Raw genomic sequence first — 27784 nt, 5'->3', positions numbered from 1 at the left:
ATGTGTTCTCTAATCATTTGTTAAACATATTTGCATGTTGCTTCTTTAGCAACACTCTTTTTTAAAAAAAAAATTACAAAAGAAGCAATAACAAAGCATATGTGAAATTAAGGCAAGAAGTTAAAACACCAGTTGTCCAGTTAAAAACATGGGTGCATAATACAGCTTAAATTCTAAAGAAGGTGATATCTGTTCACTGGAAGATGTGTAAATGGATGTGGTCGATGTTCTAACACGGCCTAATAATAGAATCCGGAGGTCCTGAGTTGGCTTCTGAGTTGGTTATAGGGCCTAGTTCCTTAGGTTTAGGAAACTGTCTAATCATTCCATACTCTCTTATGATTATTGTTAACATGCATATTATCAATTTACATTTTGGGTGTTTTTTATGAAGTATCAACAAGCTTGGTTCTAAATCAGTCATTCTATTTATCTTCCATAGTTATAAAGATGCAATGTTATATGGCATTTTGAAAACAATAAAAAGCAACTAAATGCCTAGTTGACAGGTGTAATAACCAAAATGGGTTTCAGCACTTATTCTTTAACAGCCATGTATTTACTGCCTATGCAAAATAATGATTTTAAATTGTTGAAGAGATCATAATTTCAGTCACTTTTCTAACTGAGGTGGAAAGATATTGAGCAGCCTTCTGGATAGTATATGGAAATAAATGCACTGATCCATTTGTATTGTGATTTTCACAATAAGTAGCACATAAAGAGAATGGTACCTCATAGAAGTGCATTTTTGTGTACATAGGATATGAAAACTACAGTAATATTAATATATAATCACCTTAAATTTACAGAAAGTAGAAAGACATCTGAGTAACAAACTATATATTTTTAAAGCAATTGTCACAATTTTAATCCATGACAAAGCCAACCTAGAATAATGAAAGTCTTCAGAGATTTTGGTACAGTAGTATATGCTGCCTATTAGAAATATTTAACTGAGCAGTTTGAAACATGGCATAATATAGGATTCCATGGCAAGATTGCCTTTTCCAAGCACAAACTGCTTCCTAGAGTGGCTGAGATTGATGGAGCAAGGAAATGATTTACTAGTATCTAGGTTTCCTGCTGATCTTGTCATTTCACCTGCTTCCAGTAATATATTTTTCATATTATTTTAGAGAAATATCAGTGGAAACATAAGAGCAGTTCCAGGCAACTTAGAAATACAGAATTCCTCTCTCCCTTAACCCTGTTCCTATGCTAACCCAATCACAGTGATGTCTCCTCTTTATCGTGTCCCTGTGTAATGAAAGGGGGCAGAGAGATAGTATTATTCTGATAACATTTTTTGAAGGGAAATGTGTGCCGGAAACTACTTCTTTATTGTAATTTAAAAGTTTTATTGTGTACTTTATGAATAGATAAGGGAATAATCTAGCAAAAGTCACCTGAAACTAAGTTCCATTGAAATCAACACAGTCACAAATAAAGCTGCAATCCCATATTCACTAACTTGCGAGATGTTTCCTTTGTTGATACCATTTGATCACAGTATTCTTATGGAGTGGCTGAGGGATATGGGGGTTAGGGTCACTTTACCTTAGTGCTTCTGCTCCTACCTCCAGGGCAATTTCCAGAAAGTAGTTCTGAGGTGGGAGAACTGTTTGCCATGTGAGCTTTCCTGTGACATCCTGCAAGGTTCCATTTTGTCTCCCACGTTATTTAACGCCTACATGAAGCCACTGGGAGTAGGCAACTGGAAATTTGGCGCATCACCAATATGTGGATGACACCCAGCTTTATCTCTCCATTCCATCTGAATCAGGAGAGGCAGCTGAGGTAGTAGATGGAGGTAGTGATAGCCTGGATATGAGCCTAAAAACTGAAGCTCAGTCCCAAAAAGACAGTGGTGTTATATGTTCCAAGTCCTTGAGTCCTGGAGGTGAGAAGATGGTTACAGGTGAGGTTCTACTTGTTTGTAGCTTGTTTCTTGAGGCTCAGGTGGTCTCAGGGCTAGGAGTGCCTATTTCTGACTCCAGTTGTTCCACCAACTTTTTGGACAGATGACTTGGCCATGATACTTCACATTCTGGTAACTTCCAATTTGGATTATTGCAATGCGCTTGATTGTGGGGTTGCTCGCGGGACTTCCGGGTTAGCGCCTCCGGTAATGGCTGAATTCCTCTGATCGGGAGGAATTTGCCTCGTGGAAATCTGGGTCTGGCCGCCACGGCAAAGGCGGAGACCCACTAGAAATCACAGGCGGGTGAAGCCTGTGAATGTGGGATTCGGCTGGCACCTTTTGCGCCTCCCCTACTCGCGGGGAAACCCAGTTTCGGGGATCCGGAGCGACGTGGGGTGAGCGGCGCGGTGCTTCGAATTGACTGCTTCTTCCACGGAGCAAAGCCGCATAGCTGTTGCCGGAGAGCGCTGACTTTTTCCTGTGGACAATTTGATCGTAAAGCAACTACCCGTGAGTAGAGCGGAGAATTGGATTTTTAAACGTCTTAATTTGGTGCCGAAACGGGGAGGTCTAAAACAGGAAGTCCACCTTCCCCTTTTGTAAATAGATTGAAGCAATGAGGATGCAAGCTGAAGTCTCGGAAAGCCTATTGTAAAGGACTAAATTTCCATCAGTAAAAAATACTAAACCCCCCTTGGTGGCAGGAGAAGAGGGGGGGAAGTTTTGGACTAAGTATACCTGCAGGAGAGAGCGAACAGAGTTAATATTCCACCGCTCCGATCCTGGAAACGGGCTGCCAACAGGACTGACCGTGATTAGAACATTCACTGATGTTAATAACTTTAAATAAGAGGAATACATTGTTTCCATTGTCTCCGTCTGCGTTTAAAAAGGAGTAAAAGTAACAGAAAATTGAAACTAACTTTATTGTTTGAATTGAGTTTAAAAGGACTAATACAAATAGAAACTGTTTCCCTCTAGAGGAACTGTTTCCCTCTAGAGGAAGCCTTTGAAACTGTCACAAGAGTTGAGCTGGGGGAATTTCCAGCTGCAAGATTAAAACCTGTGAGATTCCGGGGACCTTGAATCGGTTAAGAATGTTGACAGAAGAGGCCTTAGTGGTTGTATTATGTAAGATAAGTGACTCACTGGAACAGCTTCACAAAAAGGTGGATGTGGTAACTACTAAAATCGACAATTTGGGACAAAAAGTGAACACCAATATAGAAACTATTCAGAAACTGACACAGGAATCTATTTTGACATGGCAAACTGCGGAAAAGGCTAGGGAGAAAGTTATTGCCGTTGAACCTAAAGTAAGACAATTGGAGAGAGAGAGAGTCCCAGCCTTACAGATGCAATTTGATGACCATAAGTTGATGCCTGCTATGATTGAATTTAAAGAAAATCAGATTTCGAGGATCAGAGCCCTACCTGAACTGGAGAAGTAAAGTTTGATAGATTTCCTCACACAGGAATTTGATGACTTTTGGGACCGGGACTTGGGTCAAGAAGAGATTAAAACTGTGAGGGCTTTCGGATTTGGAAGAGGAGGGAAAAAAGAGAAGAACAAAATAAGAGACTGTTGGAACTACCAGAGGAACTTAGAAGAACAACAGTCAAGAGTGGAAATTTTGAAAGACGTCCTGAAATACCTTTTGGATCTTAGATTTAAGTACAGAGATTTGGTTGCCCTGTCGAGAAGGAATAAAATCATTTTTAGGTGGGAGTTTCCCCGAGATCTACTCTTTAGCCTCAAAGGAAGGAAAAGGAAAATAAGATCAGTGGAAGACAAAGTAAAGCTCATGTATAAATATGAAGAAGATTCGCAGAAGGGACTTGGAAAAGAGTTAAGAGCATCGGACAGAAGACGGACTATAGGGAATTGGCAGATATGACTGGCAGAATCCGGGACCAGGGAGAAGAGTCGGTGGAAGAAGATTGGAAAAAGTTTAAAGACTATTTATAAAAATATTGTAAAATTAATGAGTGTAAGAAAAATGTTGGAAAGGAGCTATATGGCTTTAGTAGAAATGTTATAAGGAATTAAGTACAAATAGATTATTAGAGTATTAGAGGGAAAATAAAGTTAAAATATGTTAAGACAGTTATATATTAAAGGGAAAAATAAGGTTAGAATATGTTAAGATAAATTATAGGACAGAAAACAGAGGAAGATGGAAAGGAATTGCTGAAACAGTTAATTAAAGTGGAATACAAAAAGGGAGGTGTGAGGAGGTCGTTGAAACAAGTAAATGAAAGTTAAGATATTGAACTTATTAGATGTGTTTTAAATTGTGTTTGTTTGGTTTTGTTAATTTAATGTTTTGGGGTTGGCGTTGTGTGGTGTTTTTATTTTTGTATTGTATTGTATTGTTTTGTTTAAATCTTTTTTCTTTCTTTATTTTGTAGTCTTTAAAATGTTAATAAATATTATTTTTTTTAAAAAAAGATTGTGGGGTTGCTCGCAAAGACGACTTGGAAGCTTCAGCTGGTTCAAAATGCACCAGCCAAATGACTGGATGGGGTTTCCTTTAGAACTCATATGATACTTGTTTTAAAACAGCTACATTGGTTGCCAGGTCTTTTCCAGGCCCAATTAAAGATGGTCATGTTAGTGTTGAAAGTCCTAAATGACTTAGCCCCAAATATCTGCAAAATTGTCTCCTTCCTTACAGACCATCTTGAGTGTTAAGATCAGCAAAGGGGGTGGGGCTTGGTAATTCCATGTCCCTCAAAAGTTTTTTTGGGAAGAGAGTTGCCTGAGAGAGAGCATTCTCTGTAGTAGTTCCTAGGAATTCCCTCACTACAGACATGTATCTGGCACCTTCATTATATAGCTTTTGTTATATGCTGAATACATGCCTCTTTCCACAAGCCTTAGACACCCTGAGATATGTGTTTTTGTGGTCCACCTTATATTTGTGACTGTGATTTGTTTTAAATGCTTTTAATGCTGAATTTTAGATAGCGGTTAACTGTCCTGGGATGTGCTGATGAAGGGTAGGAAATAATTTCAATCATCATCATCATATTAATTCCACCATGTTGCTCATTCATCCCTAGAGTTGGATAATCTCTCATCTGTTTACATAATAGTATTGGTTATGATTCAGTTGAAGCAATTTCTGAAATACAGGTTCAAAGTATCTATTTTAAATAATGTACGGTATATCCCCATTCTTACAGCAGCATATTTAAGAACAAACTGTGAACCAGTTTTGTAGGAAATTTAATTGCACGTGGTTCTACATGATACCATCAAATAGTGTTTTAAATAATGTATAATGAATTAGCCTGAACTTACTGAAAAGCATGAGAAGTTTCATTTGATTTGATGAGTAATTTATTTTTATTAAGACTAGAACAAGAAAACAACTGTGAATTAAAGTAATAGTACTTTACCAATTTTACAACTCCCACCAATTAAATTGAATTTTGTAAGGGGCTGATAACATGCATCTCCTCATTACATATATAATTACTTTGGTTTAATCATTTAATTATTCATATTGAAATAATGGATGTGAATTGACTGTCAAATCAGTGCAACCTTCATGAATTGTTGTAATGTGTCCCAATCCCCCAAAGCACTGCATTTGCTCAGAGCTCTACATACCCTGTAACAGAAGTCTGTCTTTATTTATTTGGAGAGAGGGGTCATAAAAGGAATTGGGAAGTCGCATATTTCCAGTTCTTTCCTTATTGAGCTACTTAGGAATAGAGGGCTCAGATTTGATGTGGCTACCAACATATATAGCAGGATGGAAAAGGAAATACTCAGGAGAGTTGCAAAGGGAAAGGGGTGCTTTCTTTGTCTTAAAATATCCCTGTATAATGCAAACACACACCTCAATCCTAATACTTTCGGTTTTTTACAATATGTAAAATAAGGTATAAGATCTCTCTGCCCTGGCCCCCAAGGTTGAGCTATAAGGAGTTTCAGATGTAAGTCCTTACTCCCTCAATAGATTGCAGATTCTTTAAGCAGAGGCTGGATGGCCATCTGTCATGGATGCTTTAGCTGTGATTCCTGCATTACAGAGGGTTGGACAAGATTATCCTTGAGGTCGCTTCCAACTCCCATCTCTGCAATTCTATGATTCTGTGAGGTCCAAATCAATTGAAGCACACCAAAGCTAGGAAGATCTTGTTTCTCAAACAAAATCCCTACCAGGAAACCTTTTATAGCCCCCCCCCCTTCTCCCTAGCCTAGGTGGGTCAGGCTAGCCTAGAGTCAGAGAATACTTCACTGCCATGAAGTTACTCCAAAGTGTAGTTCTTATATGGCAGTGCACGGGGCAACTGCATACAGAATGGAAGATGTTCAGTTCTAGCCTGGCCCTCCTGGCATTCTCACACGAGTTGTACAGTTCAGTCCTTTAGGTTCATTTTCTAGGGTCCATCTGTCATGTCATTGTACAAATGAACAGAACCACTCCTTGCTTGATCATGGTACTGATCACGCAAGAATACATGAGATGAAAAGGGCTCAGACTATTTCTTATGAGATACTCACTTCACAAGAAAGTCTTTTTTTCTGTGCTGGATAAAGGTCAACAAACTCAAACTCACTTCACCATACAGACCCTTTGCCATGTTTAAATTGAGTTTGAGTTTATTAATATAAGACTTTTTCAACATGGAGGAAAACATGCTACGGGAAGTCTACCTATCTATCTAATTTGACCTAGTTCTCAATGTAAACTGCCCACTGATATCCTAGATGAGATTGTTTATATTCTCCTAGTTCTTCCTCTGTAGGTCCTTTATCTAGTGTTTTTGTTAGACTTGAGATTTAGGCTGAACTCACTCTTTGCTCCTAAAATCTAAATCTGTCAGCAACATTACATTGTTTTACAGTCCTCCTTGCTAAACCTGTTTGCACAGAATGAGGCTGACAGAGCCAGAATGTTTCATTCCCACATTTTGACAGATGAAATAAATATTGAAAATATCAATAAAATCATCCTGATGTTCTTTCTGGTTCTGATTCTATTGGCAACATTGCAGAATCCAAGGATCAAATGGATTATATATTATTAGTTGTGTTGAAAGTACTTATAGACAGAAATATTGAATGAAAAGTGCACCGAATGACCATGTTTGTTGAAAGTCTGCTACCATGTTGGCATAGGAAGTACTAAAGAAGTTAGTATAATTTAGTTAAAACAGTATAGTTTATGATAATTCTAATAAGAATGATGATGGAATCTGGTGCGTTCAGAGCTTGTGCAATATTGGCTATAGAACGTTAATGACAGCTCTCCTACACATTTGATTATTTAAGTGGTTGAATAAAATGTGGCACACACACAAAGCTTCATTGGTTATCTCAATTTTGTTTGCCATTGTACTGAACTGTTACTAGGAAGGCTGAAGCTGCTAATAGCAAATTCAATAAATGTATCTCATACTATTTTATCAAAGCAAACGAGAAACTAAATTATTTAATTATTTCTATTAACCAGGCCCTACTACCTGAACTTCATATAAATGAAACTCACTGTCTCACCCTGCAAAGGATTGTGGGTCAATCAACAAAAAATAAATGCAAAGCAATATCTATTTAAGTTATATTCTGCATCCAGCAGAATAACTTCATTATGTAGCTATAAAAAAAGGGTTTATTCAGCCCATCCGTTAAAAACTTGCAGTTAATATTACTAAGGATTTTCCATACAAATTTAGTGAACTACTTATAATGTTGAAGCTGGTTTTTACACACACTGATTTTCCCCCCAGATAGATGATTGCAAATTATTTTTCAAGGGTAATCAACGAAATAGATTTGCTTTATCCTTGAGTGCTTATCAACTCAGTTGGCAGAGTAACCTTGGAATTCCTCTTGGCATTAAACATTATGAAATTGTTATTGGTTATTTAATAAATATAGGTAGTTTAAAACATTCCTGGATACTGCATTGCAAAGTGATAAGTGAAGTGGCCACCAGTGGATTTTGTATGTATTGATAAACATCCTGTGACAATGGAACGCGGCTTCATAAAATAGCTGCATTAATGTGCTTGGAACCAATCTCACTTGATGGAAACAAGAAACCAGCCTGTTGACAGATGGGAAATTCAGATTCTATAAATACATCAACAAAATTATCAAATGTTGAAAGACAAAGGAACAGGAGCAAAATAAAGTTAATTCCCTTGAGCCCCATATTAATATAGGCTGCACCATCTGCACTATCAATTTGTGCTGAAATACCTATGACCTACACATTTGATATAATGTATTCAGGACCAGCTAACATGAAGGCACAACAAAACATAGACAGTTGTTCTATTCTCTAGAAACTCATGTTTAAATCACCTTTGTCTCTGGCTTGACAAGGCAATAAATAAAGGAAATGAAAAGAGTTGGTGCCTTCACAGATGTTTCAAAAAATATACCGTAAGTGGTTCACAGTCTCTAAACATCTTGCATCATACAAACTGTATAAGGTGTAGGTCAGCGATGGCCAACTGGTGTCCATGGACCAGATGCAACTCCAAAGAAATTATTCTGGATGCTGATAGCCATACCAGAATTGTAAAGAGTTACACTCAAAAGTAACAGTTACTTTCTTGGATTTTGTATGTAATATGCAAACATACATATTGATATCTAATTCTATGACTGAGTGTATATGCTCCATAAATATGAAGACCTTCCTGTGAGATGGTGCCATTTTCATTATGGAGTTAGATGCTCTTGGTCCCTAGACAAATGACTGGAGTAGCCTCTGAGATACAGTAGTTTTGACATTTTGAGTGCATACTATGCAGAATTAGTGTACTAGAGCAGAACTGAGCTAAATCAAGTGTCTTCATTCCACCAGAGTTTTCATAGAGAGTCTTTAAGCCAGATATGGAAAAACTGCCCCACCTCCATATTGTTGGATTAAATGTGTGTTTATCCTTGAACATTGGCTAGCAACATCTGGAGGGCCACATACACTAGTATAAATATTTATGCCTCTGGTATAAATTATTCATTCTAGCACACGAAAACTCCAGAATAACACACAGAATCTGAAATACCTTATGTTGCTCACTTTGGGCATATGTTGTTGTTGTTTAGTCGTTTAGTCGTGTCCGACTCTTCGTGACCCCATGGACCAGAGCACGCCAGGCACTCCTGTCTTCCACTGTCTCCCGCAGTTTGGTCAAACGCATGCTGGTAGCTTCGAGAACACTATCCAACCATCTCGTCCTCTGTTGTCCCCTTCTCCTTGTGCCCTCTATCTTTCCCAACATCAGGGTTTTTTCCATGAGGTGGCCAAAGTATTGGAGTCTCAGCTTCATGATCTATCCTTCCAGTGAGCACTCAGGGTTGATTTCTTTCAGAATGGATAGGTTTGATCTTCTTGCAGTCCATGGGACTCTCAAGAGTCTCCTCCAGCACCATAATTCAAAAGCATCAATTCTTCGGTGATCAGCCTTCTTTATGGTCCAGCTCTCACTTCCATACATCACTACTGGGAAAACCATAGCTTTTACTATACGGACCTTTGTTGGCAAGGTGATGTCTCTACTTTTTAAGATACTTTTTGGGGGGCATGTACAAAATAGCATAACTGGCCTCTTTGTGCATGTTCCTGTTTGGAAGTGGTGCTACTCTGTGAGGCCACCTTGCAAGTTCTAAGTCTCCACAAAGCTTACACAGAGCTGACCTTTTCAACTACTGTTACCCATCTTATTTCATTACAGTGGTACCTCAGGTTACATACGCTTCAGGTTACAGACTCTGCTAACCCAGAAATAGTGCTTCAGGTTAAGAACTTTGCTTCAGGATGAGAACAGTAATCGTGCTCCGGTGGCGCGGCGGCAGCAGGAGGCCCCATTAGCTAAAGTTGTGCTTCAGGTTAAGAACAGTTTCAGGTTAAGAACGGACCTCCAGAATGAATTAAGTACTTAACCCGAGGTACCACTGTATTGCTACTTTGGGATTCTTTAAGCTTGGCAGGGCTGGTTCAACACACCTGATTCCAGGAGGAGTAGCCACTGGGGGAGGTGCAACACCATGGACAAAGCCTCCTGGCAGTGGAGTCCCTGCCGAGTACTGGGATGTTAATGGGGAGGAGCAGGCAGGCACACCAGCAGGATACATTCAGCCTTCAGAATGTTATGTGCTCAGTGTTATGAACCAAGAAGGGTAAGGGTCAAGCTCACAAGTGGCAGGCTGCATCTCTCCCAGAACCTTGTCCACATCCTCAGATTGGGTAACTGAAATCTATACAGTTAATTCTTTATTTAACAGGAACTATGGCAGCTTCCTGATGTACTAATTTCTTTTTGGGTGCGTGGGAAAGAATCAAATTATCACGAACCCTTTTGTGGGATGTCCTGCACAACGAAAAAGAGGAAGCAAAATTAAAGACTTCAACAGAGTTACACTGCTGAACAAAGTTGCTGCAGGCATGGCATTTGAATGTGATTCAGTGGCTCCCTTCCTCCCAATTTCTTTGTAAAAAAATAAGTAATCCTGTCCTGGTGAGCTAGCCCCTTTCTTTCAGATATAGGAAGGCCATGATTGCCTCTTAATGATGGCTGGTTTTATTCTGTTTGCTAGTATAAAAGACTATTCCCAAAACCTGGGGGGGGGGGAGGGAGCTGCTATACACTTTTATTTCTGCATTTCTAAACACTGCATACCTGAATATACAAAAGAGACCTGTTGAAAAAGGAACTGTTGAATAGGGGAATCCCAAGAGAATAACAGTTAGCTCCATTTCTGTGCTGTAGATAAACCGAAAATGTTTCTGAAGATTTTCAAAAAAGGACTGAATACTTTGAAATGCAATGCAGAGCCAAATCCTTTTAAATCAGATCTGCCAGTATAAGAAATGTTTTAAACTATATGCACCAAAGGTAGAGAAAATATGCTATATTAGACAAAGGAGGATGTTTGATTTGTTGGCTATAAGTTGTACTATCTCTAAAATGTCTAAAATGTCTATTGATTTCTTTAAAAAATATGCTTTCAGTTAAAAGGGGTTATAAATCTGCCAAGCCCGATACCTTCCTTTAAACATGTTTATTTTGTGTACGACACCCCCCCCCATTGTGTGTCATTCACTGGATATAGCTACACATAGACATTAACTATAACACACATTTCCTTATTTCAAATTGACTCATACCGAGAAACTTCCCATCAGCTGCAAAGTTCTTTGTTCATTCTGAAATGAATATGAAATACTTTTTGACTGCCCTTAGATACCATTCTAGCTTATATTCCAGTAAGTCCTTTTTCATTAAATGGGTCCCTACACTCCAGCATGCTTATTGGGAGATTTGGCATGGCTATGTGGTCATGCAGAGTTCTTAGTTCTTTTGGCTCAGATAACAATTAAGGCTGCCTAAAATAACATCTTTGGATTATGGTAAGCTCTGATTCAAAAATATCAGAAATGGCTGCTGAGCACCAGCCCTCTGCCACTTGGCAAACTCTCTCTGGGATGGGGCTTCAGTCTTCTTCACTCAGTGACCAGCTTACTCCCAGGCAGAAAGATCTGTCGTAGCTTAGCACTGACTTCTTTTTCAATATCCTTTCTCCAAGTTGGATATTTAAGATAATGTCTTTCTACAGTACCTTTGTGACTAATGTTGACACACAAAACAATAAGAGCAATAAAATGACCCAAGGGTCAATAATCATGTCTTAAATTGAAATGACTCAGGCTTGAAACATGGGTGTACCAAAATACACACGTCTTATAGACCATCCTAGCATCTTCTCTACATATTTCTTCTCCTGTTTTACTAATGAAGTGCAGAATACAACAAGTAAGCCATTCTTGACTGTTGATATATTATTCAGCTACATTTATGTGGTCAATTACTTTCAGGGCTAATAAGTAGAACACTGAACTTCAGTGCTTAGTTTCAGCAAGAACTGTTAACAGATGCATGTTAAGAACACCTAAAAATGTAAGAAGAGCTTGCTGGATTAGGCCAATGGCTCATCTAGTGCAGCATCATGTTCTTACAGTAGCCAACCAGAGGTTTGTGTGAAACATACAAGCAGGACCTGAGCACAAGAGCATTCTCCCCTCCTCCATTTACCAGCAATTGGTATTCAGAAGTATACTGCCTCCATCCAGGGAGAAAGCGTGTAGCCTTTGATACCTTTATCCTCTTTTAAAGCCATCCAAGGTGGTGGCCACCACCGCCTCTTGTGGGAGCAAGTTCCATGCATAAGGAGGTTGTTGTGGTTGTTGTTTTTTGGTCAGTCCTGAATTTTCCAGCATTCAGCTTCATTGAATGTTAAAGGATTCTAGGGTTATGGAGAGGGGTCAAAACTTTTCCCTATCCACTTTCTTCATACCATGTATAATTTTCTAAACTTCTATCATGTCACTTCTTACTCACCTTTTCTCTAAACTAAAAAGTCTCAAATGCTGGAACCTTTTATTGTATGGGAGTTGCTCCATCCACTTCAGCAATTTGGTTGCCATTTTCTGAACATTTTCTAACTCCACAAAATCCTTTTTTCAGGTGAGGTGACCAGAACTGTGCATGGTATCCCAGAAGGCATGTATTTTAACAACTAAAACAATCCATATCATTTTAATATTATTATTTAATTTTAGTATAGAAACATTTAATTTAATCCATATTATTGGTTGTGAGACAAGAAGCTCTGGTCTGGAAGCTCCTTAGTATTTCCCAAGAAGCTTGAGTAATTATATTTAAATTAATCTGGAACCACAAAGAGAGTAAGATACTGGAAATTAACCCTGGTTCATCTCTAGAAGGGTCATTTTAGAGCTTATTACCAGGAATTAGTCAATAAATATGATCTTAATAATATTTTATAACTTATAATTTAATCTCTCCGCTATTATGTAAACTGTCATGAAAATAATCTTCATAATGGATAAACCAGAGTCCTGGTTAATGATACCAGCACTATTACAATTTATTCTAAATATATGAGCAATATGCCTGATGTTGATCCTTCTTTGAGCTGGCATGATGGTAATTAGCAAAATCATATTCCCACTTATTCCAGATTAACATAAATGATACATCCATCTTCTGATTTTACAACCAACCATATGGTTTAGTGCCAACGTTTTCATACTTGTCATTATGCAATGCAGGTTAGGCAATCATTAAAACAGCTTTTCCTTACATTAGGCAATTGGGGTTGTTAAAGTATGGTAAAATAGTGTGGAGGAGTTCCTCTCAAAATACCACTGTGATTCAAACTCCTCTGTTAGTGAACAATCCAACCTTCCTCCTCATTAAACCAGGCTTGGGGTGGAGTTTCCTTCCACCCAGTTCTCCTGCCTAAGCGGGCCCTCTGCAGGCTGCTGGTGCAACACTCCCCCTTGCAGCTGTCAAATGGGTGGGTGGACAGGAGTGCTGTTGGCAGAATGCCCACCAGTGATAGCAGATGGCCCTGAAGTGGAGCAATTAAAAGTCTGGTAGAGAGATGGGCAGAGCCAATTTGAAATCCATTAGCTCCTGAGCTGGTCACAGTGCTGTCATGTGACGGCATCAAACCCAATGGTCCTGCTACCCCACTTTCTGTGTGGTCCTGCCACTCCACAGAGCACCGCTGTTGGGAATGGGAAATGATTGTGCTCATAATCTGTACTATGTTTCATTGCCAGTCTTTGATTGAAGACTGTCAATCAAAGGAAGAGGAATAGAGCAAGTTCTTTTCTGGTTCCGCTTCATGCAGTAGTGGATGGCATAGTGAGCTCTGGGTGATTCTACCACTACAGCTTACTTGAAAGAGGAAGGCAGGCAACGGGGAGGTTGGTGGGTGCAAATGGACTGGCTGGCTGCTACTGGCTTTCTGACTTTATTCTCTATAGATACAGGATGATGCTCCATGTGCTGCAGGCAGCCTTCTTTCTTGGGATACTGCAGCTTTTTCCTGTGATGTGTGTGCTTCGGTTATCACATCCACATAGCTCCTTCTGCTACTCCTACCCTGTAACTCATCCCCTTGAAGTTCTGACCCTTCTCATGCAAGTTGTCACTCGACTTTACCCCTTCCCTACTATACTTTTCCCTTCCTAGCATATGTGACTCTGGCATCCTCATGCTTGCTCACAACTTGCACTTGTACAGTATCTTCATTTTCTTGCTGCAATCAAACAACTCTGTTTTCTTTATCTATTGAATTTCTAGAGGGAATGCTTGTTGTTTTGCTGCTGCTTTTGTTCCTTATTTTCACTCTATGGGGATTTCTTCCTCTCCCTGCAATTTGTACTCCGTCACATTTTGTGGTAGGGAGGAAAGGGAAGTGATGGTCTAGAATTAGAACCTTTTCTCATTACAATCACTTTAATTAGTGCTACACTGAATGATTAACAAAAGTTGAACTTCTTAAATATGGTCTCAATATTTATCATCATCATCATCAGGTTGTTTCACTGAAAAATTTAGACTGAACAAAATCTCCTCCATCTCTGCTAGAAAGTAATTTGTGAACAACACCTGTGAATGTTGTCATGGGCGGTGCTTCTTATATCACTTGACATTAAACTTATTTCCATATTTTATGGTTTGGTTTTATTTTTCTTGCAGAGACTCCAAAAGAGGCATTTTTTTACAAGATAATGTAGTAAAAGAATTTCCATTGACAGTGATATATGACGCTTTCAAATGTGGTAATGGGAAACATTTTTTGAGTAATTCACTCATCTCAAATGCTTAGGTACTAAAAGAGAAATGATTGAAATGTGCATTCAAATACTGTACAGGACTAGGGATCTCAATGCTGGTAGAAATAGTTGCAAGCATAGTTGGGTTTCTCTAAAATAGTATTCATCTGCAGTGTGTATCACATTTGAAAGTTTGGTTAGCTGCATTGAGTTTAATTGATTGTGAATTAATTAACACTCCAAAGAAGATGACTTTTTTCATGAGATAATTAATCTTAGTGAAAAATGATAAGTAGTGCAGCATAAGCCTAAACAGATTTTCTAGATGTGCTTTTTTTGTTTAGTCTTGGTTGACAGCCTTTTTTCTTGTTAGATGAATTAGATGTCTAGAAATCTCCCTCTCTTATATTTATTTTGGCTTGGCAGCATATCGTTGTTATGGTAGCAATATTTCACAGCCAAAAGTGTTAATACTATCCATAAATTCCGTCCAATGATATGCAATAGTTGCCATCAATCATGACAAGTAATTGATGTTGATTGAATAAAATAAATGTGATGCTTTAGGAGGTTATGACCTTGTCATTTAACTTCATTGTATCTGTTTGGAATCACCTCTCTTACTTCTTTTCTTTTCTTTATTTTTCTTTTCGAATTGGTGCTGTGCTTTAAGACACCCAATAATGCTTCTGTAGGAACCCACATAACTTTATAAATTCCTGGAAGTGAAGGTAAAAAAACTTCTAGTTTGCACTTTTTAGGCCATCAAATTGAATCAGTAGACAAAATGGCAGAGAAAAGCAAAATAGTCTGTTTCTTGCAGTGTTTTCTGTTTCAATGTTCTTATCCCTGATTTTCTAATTCAAAGCATATTGATTCTTTTTGCTAGGCTGGGTAACTATTGGCTGGGTGCTATTCATAAGAAGGAATTCTTGAATAGCAAACAATATCAGAAGTGCCACACTCCAACTGATCTGCTAGTAATTCGTACTGATACCATCTTGTTTTACTCAATGAGATGAATATATTACTGGTATATATAGAATATATAGAACTGGTCCCTTAATAATTTGATCTTCTAATTTCATTCTTATGTTGAAACTTCTAACAGTTTCTAAGAGGATTATTTGTGTGATCTTTGTATTGCAATTCTGAGTGCTGCTTATTAGTAAATGAAATAGTTCTCAAAACAAACAGTACTTCAGGGAGAGTACAACCACTTCCAAACCAGGCAGCTGACCAATTATCTGGATTCAGGAATTGAAATTAAATATAAAGCAAGCAGTGTTATATCCAATATGCTGTGTAAGGTCATAAGGACATACACGATTTTCCATTATCCATTTTATCATCACAACAATCTTGTGGGGTAGCTCAGACTGAGAGACATTGACTTTCTCAAGATCACTCCATGAGCTTAGCGATATTTGCTCTGAGTGATATTTGAAGCTCAGTTTCCCTGGATTTAGTTGAACACTCTAGCCCAGAGCTTTCCAAATTTTTCTTTTTTGCCCTTTTTAAAAATATATTTTACATAACAAATTTAAATTCAAACAAATCATTCACCTCTTCATTTAGGATTCCCTGAATCCTTTGACTTCCCGCTGCCCTTCCATGGTTACCATTATCAATCTTTTTTTCCAACTGCTTATCATATTTTCTCTAATTTGTTAAAAGAATAGCAATCCATTTTTCCATGTTTTTTCATACATTATAAGCATTACTCAAATACTGCCAGGGTTTTTAGTTGTTTACAGTGTTCTCTTAATTTCCAGAGTTTTCCAAACTTTTCATGTTGGTGACACACTTTTCAGACATGCATCATTTCATGACACAGTAATTCAGTTTTACTAGCAAACCAGAGGTTAAATTGATCCTTTTCCAGCCTTGGGACGAGCTAACACTAACATGTTGTTGTTGAATGGTTACTTTAAATGTAAAGGTTCATCATTGTTCCACCTAATGTGTATGTCTTTAAGGGGCCAGAGCAAGGGCCAGAGCAAGATAACGAGACCCAGCTTTACAGCTGTGAAATATAGCAGGTGCTGCTGAGTTGCATTGATTAAGGTGTGTCAGCATTTGCATGGAGTATATAAGGAGCAGCACCTAGCTCTACCATTACCCTGGGGGTTGGGTTGGTGTTTGGGTCTGGTTTGTTGTTAATGTATTTAGTGTATAAGGAGTTTTTGTTTTTTGTAATTAAAACCTTGCTTAAGTTATTTTTGAGTCCCTTTCTTTTTAATGCATGGTCTCCCCAGCAAGCTCTCTGCAGCGCTACCATACTGCAAATAGCCAACATCTTTGGTTATGGGCCCAGCTGCTGAGTGGATGACTGCATATTTTTGGACTCTGAGAAAGGTTTGAAAACTCCTTCTCCTGTTAGTGTAGTTTTTGTGGGTCTGGAAGATTTCCAGAATGGTTGACCGGGTTCCTGAAGCTGAGAAGGCTCTGGTCTTCCCACAGCTAACAGGTGAGAACTATAGTTTATGGTCTTTTCGGGTGGAGGCGCTTTTGACCTCTAGGGAAGTATGGACCTATGTGACTGATGACCCTCCTGACCCTGTAACTAATGCTTGGTCGAAAGGAGATGCAAAAGCCAGGGCGATAATTAATTTGGCAGTTAGCGACCAGCAAGTAGTCTATATAAGGAATAAGAAAACTGCCAAAGAAATGTGGGACAGTCTTGCAGCAGTGCATGTTAGAAAAGAGTCAGCGTCTGCATTGACGTTTTTCAAGCAGCTGTACCAGACGAAGTTGCAGCCTGGTGGTGATTTGGCAGCACACTTGAGACGTCTGGAGGCAATACGTGGCGAATTAATTCGAAGGGACATGGACATGCCTGATATTCAGTATGTTTTTATCATTCTTTGTTCCCTTAATGAGGACTTTGATGGTATAGCTAGCCAGATATCTGCCGTCCCACCAGCACAATTAACTGTGGAAGGGGTGACGGCAAGATTAATGGGCGAGTTGGATAGAAGGGAGGCTTGTGCCATAAGCACTCCTATTTCCAGAAGTAATGAGGAACGCCATATGCAACCTTTTGGTGATGCGACTGCATTTAAAGCTGCAAAGCGTTGTTGGTTCTGCAATAAGCAAGGACATTTTGCAAAGGACTGCAGATCCAAAAGAAAGCAAAGTACTCCTAAGCCTGTTTCTGCTCGTCAGTCACGGTTGTCATCTCAGCAGCCAACATCGCACCGTAAAGACAGAAATGAGCCGCGAGCTTTTCATGCTCGGACTGCAGATCATAAAAGAATTAAAGGTGCCAAGTGGAATTCTTTTATTGTGGACTCAGGAGCTTCTCACCACGTTTGCAACAATCGAAGCTTGTTTATTTCTTTCGAAGAGGAAATTGGTAATGTACATTTAGCCAATTCACAAGTCTTGCAGTCACTTGGCAGAGGTACTGTTAAACTTGACTCTTTAAACATTACAATAGCGAACTGCATTTACTGCCCATCAGTGGACAATTTATTATCAGTAAGGTGTTTTGCTCGTCAAGGCATAAGTGTGCGTTTCTTAAATTCAATGTGTGAGTTTTTTGAGGGGAACAAACGTCTATTGTATGCCCGGGACTCTGATGGTTTATATAGACTGTATTTTCGCACCTATTCCCAATCGCCTATAAATTGCAGAGCAGCACAGTCAAGCCAGGGGTTGAGGAATGTAAGGCCACATTCTGGGTGTGTCCATGAGGCGCACAGAATTCTGGGACACTTGAATTTTGCTGATGTAATTAGGACGAAGAATATTGTTAATGGCCTCAACTTAAAACCATGTAAATTCTTTATGCAATGTTTATCCTGTTGCAAGAATAAGATTAAGGTTGCACGCAAGGGTAGGTGCTCAGATAGGAAAGTAACTGAGCCATTTGAGCGTGTACATTGTGACTTAGTTGGCCCACTCCCGCCATCATTAGGAGGTTCTAAGTACTGGCTCACTCTCATAGACCAGTATAGTAGATATTGTTGGACTTATGCAATAGCTGAGAAGTCCCAAGCATTTGAGAAGTACAAAGTTTTTTGCAACTGGGTAAAAACACACTTTAACAAACCAATTAAGAACCTGTTTTCTGACCGGGGCGGGGAATTTGTTTCTGAGGATTTTGAGAATTTCCTGGAAGCGCAGGGGACTACTCATGAGTTATCTTGCCCCCGAAGTCCCTGGCAAAATGGGCTTGTTGAAGTGGTGCAGCGTGACTTGCAGGCAGGGGTTAAAACTTATCTGCATGATGCTAAACTGCCCAAAGACTTTTGGGCTGAAGCGCTTAATGCGTTTTGTTATGTTAGAAATCGCAGTTATCATTCTGGTTTAGATGTCACCCCCTATGAGAAGCTGTTTAAAAAACGCCCTAATCTGAAATACCTACGCATTTGGGGTTCAGATGTAATTATGCATTATCCCGCTAAGCAGAAACTGGGTGAGCGTAGTGTTCAGGGAAAATTAATGGGCTACCAGCAGGGGGCGTACAGAATTTACATACCAGCAACTGGCAAATTTCATATTACCAGAAGCATGATACAAACTGTAAATTGGAATGGAGTTGCTGTCTTCCAAGATACTAATGGTATAGATAATACTGAGGAAGAGGAGGAAGAGGCAGCAGCAGGAGGAAATGGTGCTTCTGAATTAATGGAAAAAGACGAAAAGCCTGTTGAATCTGATAATTTGTTTGATGATTTAAAGTCACAGGCACCCGAGGGGAGGTTAGATTCTCTTGAGTTTTCTGACCGTGAGCTTAGCCTACAGGCACCTCTTCAGTCTGACAATGATGATTTACAACCTGAAACTAGTGGTTCACTTAGTCCCATTAAGTCTGAGGAGTCTGACTCTCCTTCTGGACTAAGACGTTCAGATAGAAAGAGGCAGAAGCCACAACGTTTTGCAGATGAACATTTTAATACTGTGTATGCCAATAAGGCGGTTTTTGAGCCAAAAAGCTACAATGATGTTCAGAATTTACCTAAGCACCAAGCTGCAAATTGGTATAAAGCTATGAACTCTGAGATAGCTTCTTTAAAAGAGCATAACACTTGGTCTCTTGTACCACAAACCCCAGATATGAGACTTATTGATTCAAAATGGGTTTATAGAGTTAAAATGAATGACAAAAATGAAGTTGTAAGGTACAAGGCAAGATTAGTTGCTAGGGGTTTTCAACAAATTCCAGGCGAAGATTATGATTTGTGTTATTCGCCAAGTGTAAAATATGAAACAGTTAAACTTTTGTTAAAAGATGCATCACAACGTGGACATTCTGTTTATCACCTAGATATAAAAACTGCATATTTGTTTGCAGATTTAAAAGAACAAATTTTTATGCGTGTTCCTGAAGGCATAGACGCCGCTGAAGGTTTGGTATGCAAATTAAATAAATCCCTTTATGGTCTGCACCAAAGTGGAAGGAATTGGCACCAAACTTTAGCAAAAGAATTGCTGGATATTGGTTTTTCACAAGGAAAGGCAGACAACTGTGTGTTTATAAAGGAAAGGGCAAACTCTGTAACAAAGATATGTGTGTATGTAGATGACGTGTTAATTTCTACAAAAACTAAACAGGAATATGAAGAGGTAGTTTCACAGTTACAGAAGAAATTTGATGTGGTGGAATTAGGCATAGCTAAAAATTACTTATCCATGCAAATTGAGAAAGGCAAAAATGGATCTTTTCTGGTTCATCAAACTGCAAAAATTGATGATCTTGTTGAAATGCTACGTTTAGAAAATGCAAATGGGAAGGAAACGCCTATGGTGTGTGGTTACACCTTTACAGGTGAAGATAAGCCATTCTCTAATAAAACTCTGTATCGTTCTGCCATAGGCAAGCTAAATTTCATTCAAAGAATCTCAAGACCACTTTCTGGCAAAATTTGTGGAAAAGCCCACTACACAATGTTTCTCTGCTCTTAAGAGAGTGGTAATGTACCTTAAACATACCAAACATTATAGGTTGCAGTTTACATCAAGTATTGACAAAGGTTTTGAAATTTTCTGCGATGCATCTCATGCAGTGGAACAAAATAATTGCAGGGGTGTGTCTGGTATGGTGTTTTGTTATAACGGTTGTCCTTTTGAATGGAAGTCCCAGACACAAACCATTGTTTGTCTCTCCACAACAGAGAGTGAATTATGTGCATGTGTTCAGGCCACTCGTGATGTAGAATGGTATCTGCAAGTATTCACAGACCTACAGATGCAAGTAACACTACCAGTAAAAGTTTACCTTGATTCCCAGAGCGGCCTTGCTATCCTGTGCTCAGAGACCAATACGCAGTGCACCAGAGTCTTAAGATTACGTTTGCAGTTTGTAAAGAAACTAATTGCTGATGAAATGATTGTATTTGAATATGTTCCAGGTGACAATCAAATTGCGGACATTTTTACAAAAGCACTTCCAAAGGTTACACATGAAAGACATGTACAAAGTATGCTTTATGTTTTTGTTCCACAATGATGAACCGCAGGGGAAATGTTGAATGGTTACTTTAAATGTAAAGGTTCATCATTGTTCCACCTAATGTGTATGTCTTTAAGGGGCCAGAGCAAGGGCCAGAGCAAGATAACGAGACCCAGCTTTACAGCTGTGAAACATAGCAGGTGCTGCTGAGTTGCATTGATTAAGGTGTGTCAGCATTTGCATGGAGTATATAAGGAGCAGCACCTAGCTCTACCATTACCCTGGGGGTTGGGTTGGTGTTTGGGTCTGGTTTGTTGTTAATGTATTTAGTGTATAAGGAGTTTTTGTTTTTTGTAATTAAAACCTTGCTTAAGTTATTTTTGAGTCCCTTTCTTTTTAATGCATGGTCTCCCCAGCAAGCTCTCTGCAGCGCTACCATACTGCAAATAGTCAACAGTTGTGACACACAGTTTGGAAAGTTCTGATCTAGCTACTACACCATGGTAGTTCTCTATTTGAAAAAAGGTCCTCAAAACTCTTTTAGTTCATGCATTCTGTTCTAGGTGGATTGAGGCAATATATTATGTAATGGGCTAATGTAGCTAATCACTTCCCCAGTTAGATAAAATAACTTACATTTTATTTTTTTCAGTATAGAAATATGAATGAGACCCTACCTGCAGTATGGTTGAGTGCAGTGGGTTGAATCCAGACTTTGTTCTCCACAAATGGAAGGGCTTTCATCCGTGAAAGGCTTTTGATCTGTCTGATAAACCCTATTAGCAGAACGGAGAGGGAGCCTATTTTTGTTGAGCGCCTTCCCTGTAGCTCCCTATATTATTGAATGTCTTCTCCAGAATATCCTTCTGAAATAGTGTGATGCCGAGGCTGCAGGAGAAAGGGGAAATTGGTGAAACTTCCTCCCCTCTTTCTGTTAAGGGGAGCATCCTGAATGGAATTCAATTCAGTGAATGTAACACAATGAACTTTTCTGTATGCTGCTTTATGTCTATTGTCCAATACAAGAAACTCTATGAGTTCTCTGAAAGCTTCCAGTTGGTACAGAAACAAGCAGCTTGAAGACTGGTGAATAAGCCTAATAACAAGACACGCATGGAGCAGTATGTTTGTGACTGTACTCCATGTGAAATTAGGAAATACTAAGGAGCTTCCAGACCAGAGCTTACAGTGGCATTTAAATGCAAGCATCCTATTGAGCACTGCCTATAATTCTAATTTATTGGAAACATGTAAATTATTAGAATCAGACAAAATAAAGAATGCCAGCTTCAGTTTAGGGCCCATGCATTCTCTCTGGCAAGGTATATGGCATTAAATCTGTTGGTTATCAATTTTAAGTCTTAGAACTTCATACATTATTTCTGTGCTGATGAGGGCACAATATGATTTCAGCATTGAAGAGTCATGGCATTGGAAACCAATATCTATATGAGAATTCTCAGGTTCACCAAAGGAGTGCTTGTGTGTCATGGTTCTCTCTCTAGAACCCAACATTTGGAGGTTCATGGGACTATTTGCCCCAATGAGTCTACCAAGCCAAGGACTGCATCTTATATTGATAATGGTGCTTCAACATAAAATGAATTTAAACTTTATTGATGGTCTTACTAATTTATTTAGTAGATGCACTGTGAACTGGAGTGGAGATTTTCTTCTTACTATCTATCAATTCTACATTGCCATAGGCAACTGACATGCTGCTACTAATTTCAATTTATTAACTGCATCAGATGTTTTAGTAACAGGAAAGCTACAGATCTCCCTTAGACAGAACAAGTAAAAAAATAAGTCATTTTTATTGCTGCTTGAAAATTTTCTGGGCAAATTAAGTACGGATTCTATTTTCTTTATACTGCAATCTTAGCAGTGTCAGATATCTATAAGTTAAAGCTGAGTAAGTATAGAATATTGCTTTGTTGTAGGAATGGAATGGGCCAATAAAATCTTGAGATGTGGGTAGGTATTTTGTTCTTGGTGTAGGAGTTTAGTTTTCTAAGCCAACACCAAAGGGTTTCATTGTCTCTTTCATGTTAGACTCAAAATATATCATTCAAACATCATTTTATATATCAAGAAGTTACTCTTCTTTGTATCAGTATAAAAATGGAACAGCATCATATCCCATCAGCACTTATATATGTAGATTTTCAGGTGCAATTCTTTCATCACAGTTATGTGGAAAAATTGATAGTGGAAACTTGAATCATGGGGGGATGATAATGCTTCCTTTGTGATCACATGTTTATGTTTGATTCTGTCTTCTGTATAATGATTTCAGATCAGAGGCAGAATTTGCAATCCCATCTAGTCAGGATTAATTGGTACCTTGGCATCTCCTACAGCTCCATCAATGACATTTGCTGAAACAGGAATGTTTTGGACCTGTGCTGAGTTTTATAAAACTGGAGTGCTAGTTTGGGATCCTCTGGGGTCAGGGTATTTATGAAAATGTAAATTGCTGAGTTTGGGAGCTGTTTCAGATACGCCAGAAGAGTTTGTGGCTAATTTACAATTTCAGCTCTGCCCACCTAACTCAACCCTCTTCCCTATCCTTCATCCTTTTTGTACTGGATTATTCCATTCCCCCCACCCCCTCTTCCTAGAATAGTAAAAACAAAAATGCCATGCATTTACATAACTATATAAACTATAGTTAATTTAAACTTTATTGTGTTTCTCTAAGATGTAGATTATCACTGTTTTATTCCCATACAGCAGGGGTGGGGAACCTCGGACCCAGAGGTCAGATGCAGCCCTCCAAGCTAAGCTGTAGCCCACAGGACTCTGCCCAGGCCACACCCCGTCCCCAGCCACACCCCTCACTGGTCCTGCTTTGCTCCCTTCTTTTAGTGTTTTTGCCTGGCTGCAATGTGACCTTGAACTCCGATGATGCCCCTTCCTTGCCTGGGTAGTGGATAGAGAGGGGTATGTTGGCCTTGTGTAGAAAGCAGCTTGCTGTACAAAGATAACATTTACATCAATCATTCAACCCATTTTTCCTCTGGCCACTGGTATGTGGTTCCTGGATTGCTGCCCGGAAAGAAATACTGCCCTCAGGCTGAAATATGTCTAACACCCCTGTACAAGACACCACCTGATATCTATCTCCCTCCAAGAACCTTGAAATTATTCTGAGGGTTGCTGAGCATAATCGTAAATGTTTTATTTAAGGACTTGCCTGCCAATCAATCAATCTTTCTCTTTTTCTATAATAAATTTGTATATTCTTTTATTATAAGGTTGTCTGTTGAGGGATTGCTAATTCCTTTTAGTATGGTATTAGGGAAATGTAATTTGCCCCCTTGCGTCCAATGGGATTTACTCCAGGGTTTACAGGATTGTCTCTGTAGAGTGTTATGGTTGTCTTCACCCTTGGTACTGCTGGGTGACTGGACAACACGGATGAGTCTGCTACCGGAATGGAATAAGCAAGCGTCAGCTGCATGTCACAAGCCAATGGAGATCAAATAACAGGGAAATTGGATCAGAGGCTAAGCAACAGATATAGAGGATGTGATCAGGGCACTTGAGTTGCCTGGGTAAAGATTAAAGGTGCTTGTAATCGAGTGAAATCAAAGGGTTGAGAAATTGAGAGTGGGTGTCTACTGTAAATGTTGAAGTGCCTTAAGATACAGATTTGGTAATCTCTGTTTAACTGACTGAAAATAAAAAATATCAACACTATATATATTAATTAAACAAAACTGCAGGGAAGTGTTATAATTCTTTCATTCCTTTTTGCATCAGCAGCTAATAGCTTCTTACTTCTATAACACATCTGTCTGTCCATTTTACACTTACTACTGAACCTCTAATTAGATAAACACTCTTTGTATTTAGTGAAATTATTTGCAAATACAACAGAAAGGTTTGATGCCTTCTTTGTGTGTATCAGTGAAGTACAGAATCATAGAATCTTAGAACTGTAGATCTGGAAGGGACCCCAATGTTCATCTAGTCCAACCCCCTGCAATGCACAGGGTACTGCAACCCTATATTCAGCATGACGTCATGAAAAGGAGGCACCTAGACTTTGTTTAACTATTGTAGTAATGCTTTGAAATAAACAACTGTTCACACAGGGCTGAAGTGTAATTCTAGGATATCTATAAAATCTGCATTTTTTTAGTTTATAAGTGGTACTTTCAGCAAAAGCCTCATAAATATTTAAAAGATTTTTCACTAAACATAAATGCAGATTAATTAAATGGAATATAGAATACCTTACTGCATGTATATAAAATATAATTGATTCTAAAGCACATTTGACAACTAATACTTTTTAAAATATAAGTTGTTGGCAATATAATAGCAGCCTTTTAGAAAAACTAAATATAAACATGCAAATGTATGTTATTGTAAATACAGTAAGTTTCTTATTTCCATATTTAAACCTAGAAAAATCACCATATTAAAATATGCATGTAATCTTCCTTTGACTTTAATATTTATATTACTGATGATACTGTACTAATTACCTGTTAAATCATACCTGCAGTCATCCTTGCAAGTATGGCTGCTTTTCTATGATAGCTGGAGTTGTTTTTCCATGATGTTTTTCCATATGACTTGAGAGTTCATTTGAAAGCCGCAATCATGTGAGCATGATCAAGTGAGTACACTTGGTCTTTGTCATTGAACCTTTAACTTCCTCCCATGGGAATGCTATTTTGCATTCCATTGACCCAAATGATTGTCCCACCAACATGTTGTCTCATTCGACACTGTGCTCTCCTCACCATGTGGGGACGAACCAGTTTCCACACAGACTGGGGTTCTTATAATGAACATTTACTCAAACGTTCCTAATTAATTTCAAATTCAGTGGCTTTATGTTGGTATCACACCACTTTAAAGAAGACGATGACTTTAAAGCCTGCTGCAGAATGTCATTGGAACTCCAGTTCATTAGCATAATTGCATACATGGATAGCTGGCACTGGTGCATACTTGAGGTTTCCGACCCCTATGGTTGTAATTTCATGGGCAGTCATTTAATTTTATCCTGATTCTAATTTTTAAGCTGTATTTTAATCAATTGTTTGTGTTTTAATGTATTTGACATTTGATGTTAGCTGCCCTGAGCCCAGTCTTGGCTGGGAAGGGCGGGGTATACATAAAAATTTACTTACTTTAGTTGTTGGACTGCCAGTTAGAGTGTTGGACCTGGGTTCAAATTCCTACTGAGGCATGAAGCCCACTGGGTGACCTTGGACCAGTCAATGTGTCACCACCTTGAGCTCCTGTGTTGATGTTTGCATGCCCAGAATAGGGTGTCAGAGCAGTAAATGACAGAGGCTTTGATGGGTTGAACAATGCCACAACTTTTATTTTGGTTACAACAACCATGGCAGAGTACAAGATCTATTCAATGTGCAGCCCCCTTGCTGTCCAGTGTCCACGGCCCCTAGCTCATGGGCTGAAGTATATAGGCCCACATCAGCATAGTCTAGTCCCAAGCAGTTTGGGAGTGCTGCAACCCAGCACAAGGCAACATCCCATTATCCCTTAAGGCAGTGTTTCCCAAACTTGGGTCTCCAGCTGTTTGGGGACTACAACTCCTACCATCCCTAGCTAGCAGGACCAGTGGTGAGGGATTATGGGACCTGTAGTCCAAAAACAGCTAGAGACCAAGTTTGAGAAACACTGCCTTTAAGAAGATCTTCCACTGGGGAGCGGGGAGCTGATCCCTTGCTTTATTCAACAATAGAACTTGGCCAATGCCTCTACTGCTAAGGGAAATTGTGAAAGAAAAATATATATCAATATCATATAGCACTGTTACTATAATGAATGCAAAAAGCCCACAGGTAAAAGTAACCAGTGTCTGTCTAATACCATAGCACAGTGTATCTTGAGGAACAGACAAAACAGCAAAATGAACCAGATAAACAAAAACAAAGCACAACCTCTGTAACTAGGGAAGGAGACTGGGGAAGTCTTTATCACACTGGGCTGGGCCTATTTTACTAGACCATGAGCCAACCAGAGAAAAGCTAATCCACTCCCAGGCCTGCCTCCCCTCCCCTGGGAAGCCAAGCTGAAGCCAATTACCCACCTGAAGTTGGGCTTGTCCACATTCCAACCCAGCTGTTTCTCATTGCTGCAGTGGCTGTAAAGCCATGCTTGTTTGAAGTCAAACAGCAGTGTTTCCCACCTTCACCGTGCTTGGGTGCAATTTGGGAATTTCCAGGTAAGGTGGGAAATTGGGCGATACAATTGTATCTAGAGTTTCGTTCCAGAAATTTGAGTGTCTGCTTTTTTGTAGTTGTTCTGAGCTGTCCATGTATTGCATATATTAGATCAGCCTCTATTTTAATTGAATGCTAATACAGTTCTGTGCTTTATTAAATACTGCTTACCGGTACATATCAACATTCTGGGGAAAAATATTTGAAGTACTTAATTTATGATGTGCCTGTAGGTTTGAAAACATCTCATATAGGAATTATTTTTAGTTTGTTGGCCTACAGAAATAGTTTTGATGGAGTATTGTCCTTATTAATTTGTGGTTGTAGTTCCCTGCTTCAGCTGAAATTTAGATTAAGCTTTGGAAAACCTTATAATAATTAGTAAGAATTCAGTGTAACAAATGGGTTTTTTCCCCTAGCCAAATATGTTTGTATAAAGTAATTATTCTGAATCAAAAGTACAAGAAGCAGGTTTCCAAGGGCAGTTATTTATCTTTACTGCAGTTTTGCAGGCATGATTCATAGTGGTTTTAGAACTAAAAAATGTTTTAAAAGGTAGAATTATGGATGTTAAGATCCCAAGGGTGTTTGTGTTTATTTGTTTGAACTGCACAAACAAGAAAAAAAA

The 27784-nt window shown here is 38.9% G+C and overlaps 1 protein-coding gene across 3 annotated transcripts in view; it reads left to right on the top strand.

The window, feature by feature from the left end:
- Positions 1 to 27784, top strand: part of DPP10 (dipeptidyl peptidase like 10) — a 603190-nt gene that overhangs the window by 505553 nt on the left and 69853 nt on the right. The window lies entirely within an intron of this gene.

This window comes from Podarcis cretensis (genome assembly GCF_951804945.1).
Source record: "Podarcis cretensis genome assembly, chromosome: 1".
Lineage (NCBI taxonomy): Eukaryota > Metazoa > Chordata > Lepidosauria > Squamata > Lacertidae > Podarcis > Podarcis cretensis.
The sequence above is the reverse complement of the archived record's forward strand: the minus strand, read 5'-3'. Positions and strand labels throughout refer to the sequence as shown.